The following is a 7,839-nucleotide window of genomic DNA, read 5'->3' on the forward strand; positions in this document are numbered from 1 at the left end:
TTCTTTCAGGGTCAATTGTTATGGGGTAAAACCAATGTTAGAGTCAGAGGGCAGGTCTGCTGTGTAGGCTGAAGTCACACTGCTGCCCTCTGTTGCACATAAAAGTCTGAGAAAGCCAGAGTTCAAAGCTTTAGAAAATGCCTGGAGAAAAAAAATATTTTACAATGAGGCAGTATTTAGAAATCTGAAATAGAAACACAGATTCCTAGTGGTTCACATGAGTATGAGGGGGTTCAACCCTGTAAAAACTGTGGTGCTGCTCAGTGCAGGGCATGGTGTGGCTGGGAGAGCAGCCATGGCTCAGAAGAGGGGGCAGCGGTGCGTTACGTGAGATGTTTTCCAAACAGTGGGCGAGTGGGCAGAAAAGGAATTGACCCCTGAAGCCGGGTCATTGCAGGACGCATCCATGTCCATGCGGTAAGAAGGGGTGTGTGTGTGTGTGTGTGTGTGTGTGGTGGGGGGGTGGGTGGAGTTAGGTTTTCACAATTGGACAATTCTTTGTAATGAAGTCTTGCTGCCAAAGAGAGGAAAGCTGGCCAACTGGATGACTGGGGATCAAGCGACAGAATCTGGAGCAAGGACTGGGGGTGTAGGTAAAGGGGGAGGGGATTTAAAGTCCACAAAGGCCATTCGTGTCATTTCACAGAGGCTTGTGCTTTTTGTCGCAAAAGCAACAAAAAAGGGCCTCGATTGCTATTCTGGGCAATAAAGTCTTAAATGGACTGAACTGGGTATCAAAGTGTTCTCTCTTTAAAAGTCGACAATACTTAAAGACACATTCCAATTAAATTAATTTCTTTTTTGTGTTTTTAACATTCTTGTAGCATTTATCTCATGATGGAAGACCTGTACCAGTATAAGGAAAATTAAGCTTAAAATTGCATTTCTGAGTATTTGTTTACTCTAATTGTGGTGAATTAAGAGCAGTTTAAAAAAATGCTGAAAAACTTGTAGCTGTGACGTATGTTTTACAATCAGCAAGCCACAAGCTACCTGTTATGCTGCACTCCAAAGCATACACTTGCAGACCAATAAATCCATTAACATTTTTGTTTTCCCTGTCTGAGCCGGCATTTGGCTCAAAGTCACACAGCTGCATAGCTCCAATATTGCTCACCATCTTCGCTAAACCAATAATGTTAGGCTGGGGTTTTTAGAGGTTATAAGCTAGCGAGAGAACGTGCTAACAGATGGATGATGGGAAATGGGGGATGAGCCTACTCCGGGAACAGCTTCTACCAGAGGAGAATTTTGAATGAACTCCTGCCACTCAGCAGAAACCATGTCCTTGAAAACGACACAGGTTCTTTGATTTAGGCTAAAATTGGCATAACCCTAATTAAAAGACCACAGGGAATGCTTTTACAACAGATCAAAAGATGATCTGAGCAAGACTCTAAACATTTCCGCGAGTGAAATGTGGATTTTTTTTTTTGTTATCCACACACCTTCCACATGTGCCGTGATGGTGGTGGGGCAGGGTCAGTTCTGTCTGTCTTTGCATGTTGTGAAACATCTGGAGAGCATATGGGTCACAGTGCAATCTCTGACTGAGAGATCCTCAATGTCACGCAGTTTACCCTATGTGTGTTCAAACTGTGAGTGAATGTTTATATGTATAACATGCAAGTATTTCAACGTTTCTCTTGTAAAGGAACAAAGAATCAGCATGCCATTTGCCCTGCTTGAGTAAAAAAAAGTCTACATCAATGGATATACTAGTAGTTTGTTGTTTTGCCTGATTATATTGCACAAATAATAAAGTTTAGCTTAGATTACAAAAGGGGTTTATTCAGACATACCTCTGGTTTGTCAGAAGATTCATAACCCCTGTTGTTAAAGTAGAACATGTCCAACACAAGAGGCCTTCAGCTATCATCTGTTTGCCCAGCTGTTGGAGAGGACAAGTTAAAATTAAAAATAATAATAAAAAGATTCCACAAATACTGTCAGATTAGCTTATTTCAGTTGAAGAAGTAGAAAAAAGTTGTACTTCATTAATTATTACAAAAATATTTGGTATTTAGCATGGAGCTTGTATTTCTTTCATCACTATGGGTGTTTTCAGAATGGAAAAATCATTCGTTCTGGATTAATTCTGCTTACTTTTGTCCAGATCAAGTCCCGAACCAATCTGTTTGGTCTTTATTCAGACTGGGATCAATCGGCTCATTCTGTTACGTGACCAAACATCTCTTTAGCCGTTGGCGAGGAACAACGAGGGCGGGTTAAAACAACAAGTGAAAGACGGACGTGCTGCGCTTCACAGTTCTTATCAGCACAATTAACTTATTAAAACTTTAAATTTAAATTTACAGTTTTATTCATCTGGAACAGCACTTTTTACATGTTGCTTTGGTTTTGTCTGTACTGTATATATATATATATATATATATATATATATATATATATATATATATATATATATATATATATATATATATATATATATATATATATATATATATATATATATATATATATATATATAATATAATATTATATTATATTATATTATATTATATTATATTATATTATATTCTTATTAAACGAAAGTGAGAGACCTCCGCGGGAGGTTTCTCACCTTAGTTTGGTGTGGGGGGGGTTAGTATATTTATAGTTTTAACTATATATATTTAGCACATTTTTAGGTATATTGGCTGTATATATATACATATATATATTTATAAACATGACATGCGTACTTTGTAAAGGACTATGAAGTAAATGCTAAAATTCTAAGGTCTGTAATGCTTTTTTTCCATGATCACACACACACACTCACACCTTGGCAGACATAGTGGTGGTAAGCTTTGCCACCAATTTGTTTTCTTAGGGTCTCAGGTTGTTCCTTTTGGTTTCATAACAGTTTCAAGTCGTTTCTGTGGAGGACTTTGCCAGGCTGTAATTAGGAGCAGATGAAGAGGCCCCTACGTGCCACCACGCTGATGTCAGCCCTGGTGGAGGGAAAAGGATTTTAGGATGGGGGGGTTGAGGAGAGCCGGGGTGTCGAAGGGTATTTGACACGTGCTTAGAGTGTCTGAGAGATGGCTGAGGCTCAGCAGGTTGACAAATGGGGACACCAACAGTAGCATCACTGTAGAAGAAGGCGGCAACAATAACATCAATCAGTTTTGAATGTGCTGCAAAATGAAAAGGATGCTTGTTTACTTGTAACTGTGGATAAAATGTGACTTTATTTTGCATCATTTGCCTAACTTTAAGTAAAGCACAGATATTAATACAAATAGTAAATAAAATGTTTACTTTGAAGTACTTTTGACTAGCTAAAGAGGCCCGTGAAGCTTTTTTTCTTTCAAATATTGGGTAGTATAGCGGCTGCTTTTTGTAGTGCTGTGCTCATTGAGATTCTGTGATCTAAAATGTAAATTCGTTAAGCACTTTGCTCTTATCCCAGTACACACAAACTGTGCCCACCTAGTGCTGCCCTGACCCATTTCGCTGCATGCAGGACATTTGCATGAAAGGAATGAAACTCAATGCCAAAACAAACATCAATTAAAGCTGTCAAACACCACCAAAAACAGCTGCAGCTTTGAACAGCTCGACCAGCAGGCTTCAAAAGCAGGCTGTCTTTAAAGGGCTGCCTCGCACATACCAAAGGCCAGGCTGGAATTAGCACGGCCTCACTAAAAACAGAAGTGACTTCCGCTAATATCCTGAGATAAATTATACATTTCTAAATGTATTTGTTAAAGTCAAACATTTCATTACTTACAATCATAAAGAACAACAGCGAATAATTAGCATATTTTCCAACCAAAAGAAATCCTATATGATGGGGATGAACATCAAAAACACAACCATTTCTCCCCCTCCTCTGTGGCGGCGCAGAGGGGGCTGTAGTGATTTGTCAATACAGGTTTGTGTCTGATTTTAATCTATTATGGCTCCTCTTCTCAGGTCCATTTGCTCAAACAGAGCTCCCATTGAGTAACTGCCATGCCTCATTACTGCCTCAATGCTAAAATGTTTTGCGCCTGGACAGCCTGGATTATGTTTTGTCCAAGATCTCGCCTCGATTCCACAAACCAGAGCTTGTTCTGGTTGGTCTAAGAGGTTTAGAGCTTCCTGACCTTTTAGACAGAGCAATAAAAAAATATGTTCAAGTTAGAATTTAGTCATATTCCTAAAGTAATGCATGGATAATAACATTTTTTACTTTTTTTTGTTTAAAAATTGTTCATTTTTTAATACCTGGAATAGTTTAAACAGTTAAATTATGAGTTGACTTAAAGTGAGAAATTAAAAGAACAGAAGCAACAAAACTCTTGCTTTAACCAGGTCTGTAAAAAATAAATCTGTTTAATTCAAAATTTGCTGTTTATTTATTGTCACTTAATGTTTAATGCTGTTTGTTGAAGTTGCTTCCAAAATTACATAGCTTGAAATCATCTGTCACAAATAAAAATAAAGTAAAAGAATATAATGAATAATATTAATACAGTTAAATAATCACTTGTGCCTGTTTTAGAAAGTTCATCTCTAGAAATCACAAATGACTAATGAGTCCCCCACTAGTATTGTGCAGGCTCAAAAACGATTTAACTCTTGATTTTTAATGCATTCTCAAAATCCTTGCATAAATATATTAACAACATTTAATGATTTGCATTACTCCATGATTTCGGCATGGGACTACACAACACACTTGAGTACAATACTAAGAATATTTATCCTCATGAGATTCCGAAGGTGACACTGTATTAGTGCCTTTATAACAATCACTGTGGTTGTGTGCAACCACTTGACACAAGCCTTTAAATCTACAGAATTATTTTTTTTTAATTGAATGTGTGATGTTTGTTGCAGCACAATTGTTGAAGGAAGTATAAATTGTGATTAAAAAAATAGTTTTTTTCCCAGTTCACAGACGTGAAATTTTAAATGCACATTACTAATGAATTCAAGAGCAGCATCAATGGTTGGTCAAGCCAGTGACTCTGGTTTTACTGTCTTTGAAATTAAAACTTTTGTGGTATGTTTATTTGGTAAAGTTGTCTTTAAGATGTTGAACTTTTTTCACAGATGGTCGGCTGTCCTCAGGTTTGTCCACATTTGCGTGTTTCTGTTCATGAAACTGACGTGTTTCTGTTTGATAAGGGATATCAAGCAGTAAAAAACACCTTTGAAAAATCTTTCAGTATTTTAAAAAGAAGGGGCTCAACACCAGAATGAACAACATTCAAACATAAATTCCGTACAACCCTTCCAAATTCATGTTTTCTGGTATCTTTGTATAAATAAAGATGACTTTATAAGACAAAATAAAAATAAAAACCCAATTATATAATTGATTTTTCAACTTTGCTTCGTTAAATGACTTCCAAAAAATTGTTTTTTTCTACATGATTCGATTTGATTTATGAAATAGGAAAAGATTAAAAAATAATCTGGGCTGACTGAGATTAAAAACTGCTTTTCAGCAGGTTCCTGCTCTGCAGTACAAACGATTCAGATTAACAATGATGATAAGGATTCAAACTTTTTACACAACCTCATACTATATATTTTCTGCCATTTAGATGTCAGGGGTTTACAACCGTAACTCCTTACTCGCTACTCCCTACCTAGTAGGGTCACAATGTAGGGGGTTGTGTCCAAATCTGCAATTTTAAAATCCAGTAGCCTGGAAATTTTCCAGAAGTCTCTGCAGAAAACCACTGTGCATTGATATTTGTTCTTGGTGAATTTAGACCACAATTTGAATTGTAGTTACATTTATTTTCTTTAAATCGTCCACGTTTTTATCATCAGAACACGTGGATTCATAAGGAAACTTTTCATATTTGTTAGGTTTTTATTCCAGCAAATGGGTGATGTCATATTTGGCATTTAAAAATTGATATAAAATAAAATAAAGAGCATGTGTCTGAATTGAGCTAAAGTCCAGGGCACTAGATTGTCCCGCACTATTAGTCCTTTGGGAGTTATGGAGTAATGAGGGAACTTGAACATATCCAGACTGCCACTCTGCTCCGCTTAAACTGCTTTGAATCTAATCTGTAGGTTTGTTTGGGAAAAATGTATCTGGAAAATCTGTTGTGAGGATGGTGCCCTTTAGTCTGGTGTTTGTGTTTTTTTGGTTCTTGTCATGTTCTGTTTCCAGGTTTAGTGTTTTTTTTTCTTCTGCCACTGTCAAACCAGGATCAAGTTGCTAATTACCCACAGCTGTCTGTAGTTAGTTAATCATCATCCTCAGTGTATTTAAGTGTCGGGTTTTCAGTTTTTCTTTGTCTGGTCATCTGTGCTGTCAACCCCTCTTTCGCGCTCTAATTTTTCCCTTGTTTAAAGTTTGTGATTATTTGTTAAAAGTTTTAGAACGCCGGTGATAAAACGTCCTGCCTTATGGGTTCTATTCCATTGGTTCTTGACATCCATCTGTGACTGAGCTTGGAGTTTGTCTGATCAAAGTTTCTCTTTTGACCATCCACATATTTTCCTTCCCTCATGTCTGTCAAAACATGACAGGATAACAATGATGGTCTGAGATTTTGATGACAGTGAGTTGAATTTTAGACTTTTCTCGACACAGTACGCACATTCAAAAATGTAGAACTTTCTCCAAACATAAGAACTGCAGGGACCATCAGGAATTACTGGAGCAGTAGGCTTTCAGCTTTTATAAGTTCAATACAAATTTTACTGTGCATAATGATATAATCTGACCATTTTCAACTATTATATTCTCGATTCTTTTTTTCCTTCTCTCTATTCTGTGACAATTTTGCCACCTTCTCATGACCACAATGAGAAGGTACTGAATGAATTCCAGCTGTAACCTTTCTGTGTGGACATTCTCTGCTTCCTCAGCTTCTGCTAGACCAAAAACATGTCAGAAGATTCTATATTTTAAAGAGAATGAGAAGATTTCTATTAGGATTGAGCTGTGTGTGTCTGCATGTGGGCTTACAATGAAGTGTTCCCATTTCCCTGGTTTCTTTGAAACTTCAGGAATAGATTCTGGTATTCCCTTTGACCAAAGAGTAAGGTAGAAGTACTGTTATTAGGAGTGGATCAGAATGTAAAGGCCTGAAGATATTTTTTATTTAGTAGATAGATTGTTTCTGACTTAAAGCTCTCATTTTGTTTTGGTATTATCTCTTGATTTAACCCTTCAAAGCGGCATTCACACTGCCCTAGGATGTGTGCTCAAGCAGTGTACTCTATGTAAACGTGTTCATCCGCGTTTCAGGCTTTTGGTGGTGAAAGCTCTCACATTCACATGTAGCTATACGCAAGTTTCAATGACGGTTTTGGGCTCTACATACAAAATGTGCAGCCATTGAACACGTCTTGGACAATAAAACAAGGTCAAACTTTGACCTATCAGATTTGGTAGTGACGTATGGATGGCATCTCTTTCAATGAACATAGAACTGCTTAAAAATTGATCGTAGAGGAATAATAAATAATTGTGGTTTGTCCCTGGCCGGAATTACAGTTTATGACTAGAAGTCTTTCATATCTTGGAATAGAGCTGTGAAAGAAAAAGCCTGGAGCAAGATTTGCAAGATTTTCTCAGATATTTCGCACCAATATTTCTCCGATATTTCACATTCCCGGTGTGTCCGTAGATTAACACCGGAGCTATCGCCGACAACAACTAAATAACCCATGCTCTTTGACATACCACAAGTTTTCGACCGTTTACATGACAAACGCGAATCAGCTCATTTATGTTGATTGCGTAAACAATTGACAGTAAAGTGTTGGATATCACTTTAAGGCTGCTTTTCTCCACTGAAGAATCCACTAATTACAAACAAATCCACCGTTTAATTGCCTTAACAGTTGAAGAATTACGGCACTCGAAAT

Source organism: Oryzias latipes, chromosome 3, assembly GCF_053564925.1.
Source record: "Oryzias latipes strain Hd-rR chromosome 3, Olatipes_Hd-rR_3.1".
In the NCBI taxonomy this organism is placed as follows: Eukaryota; Metazoa; Chordata; class Actinopteri; order Beloniformes; family Adrianichthyidae; genus Oryzias; species Oryzias latipes.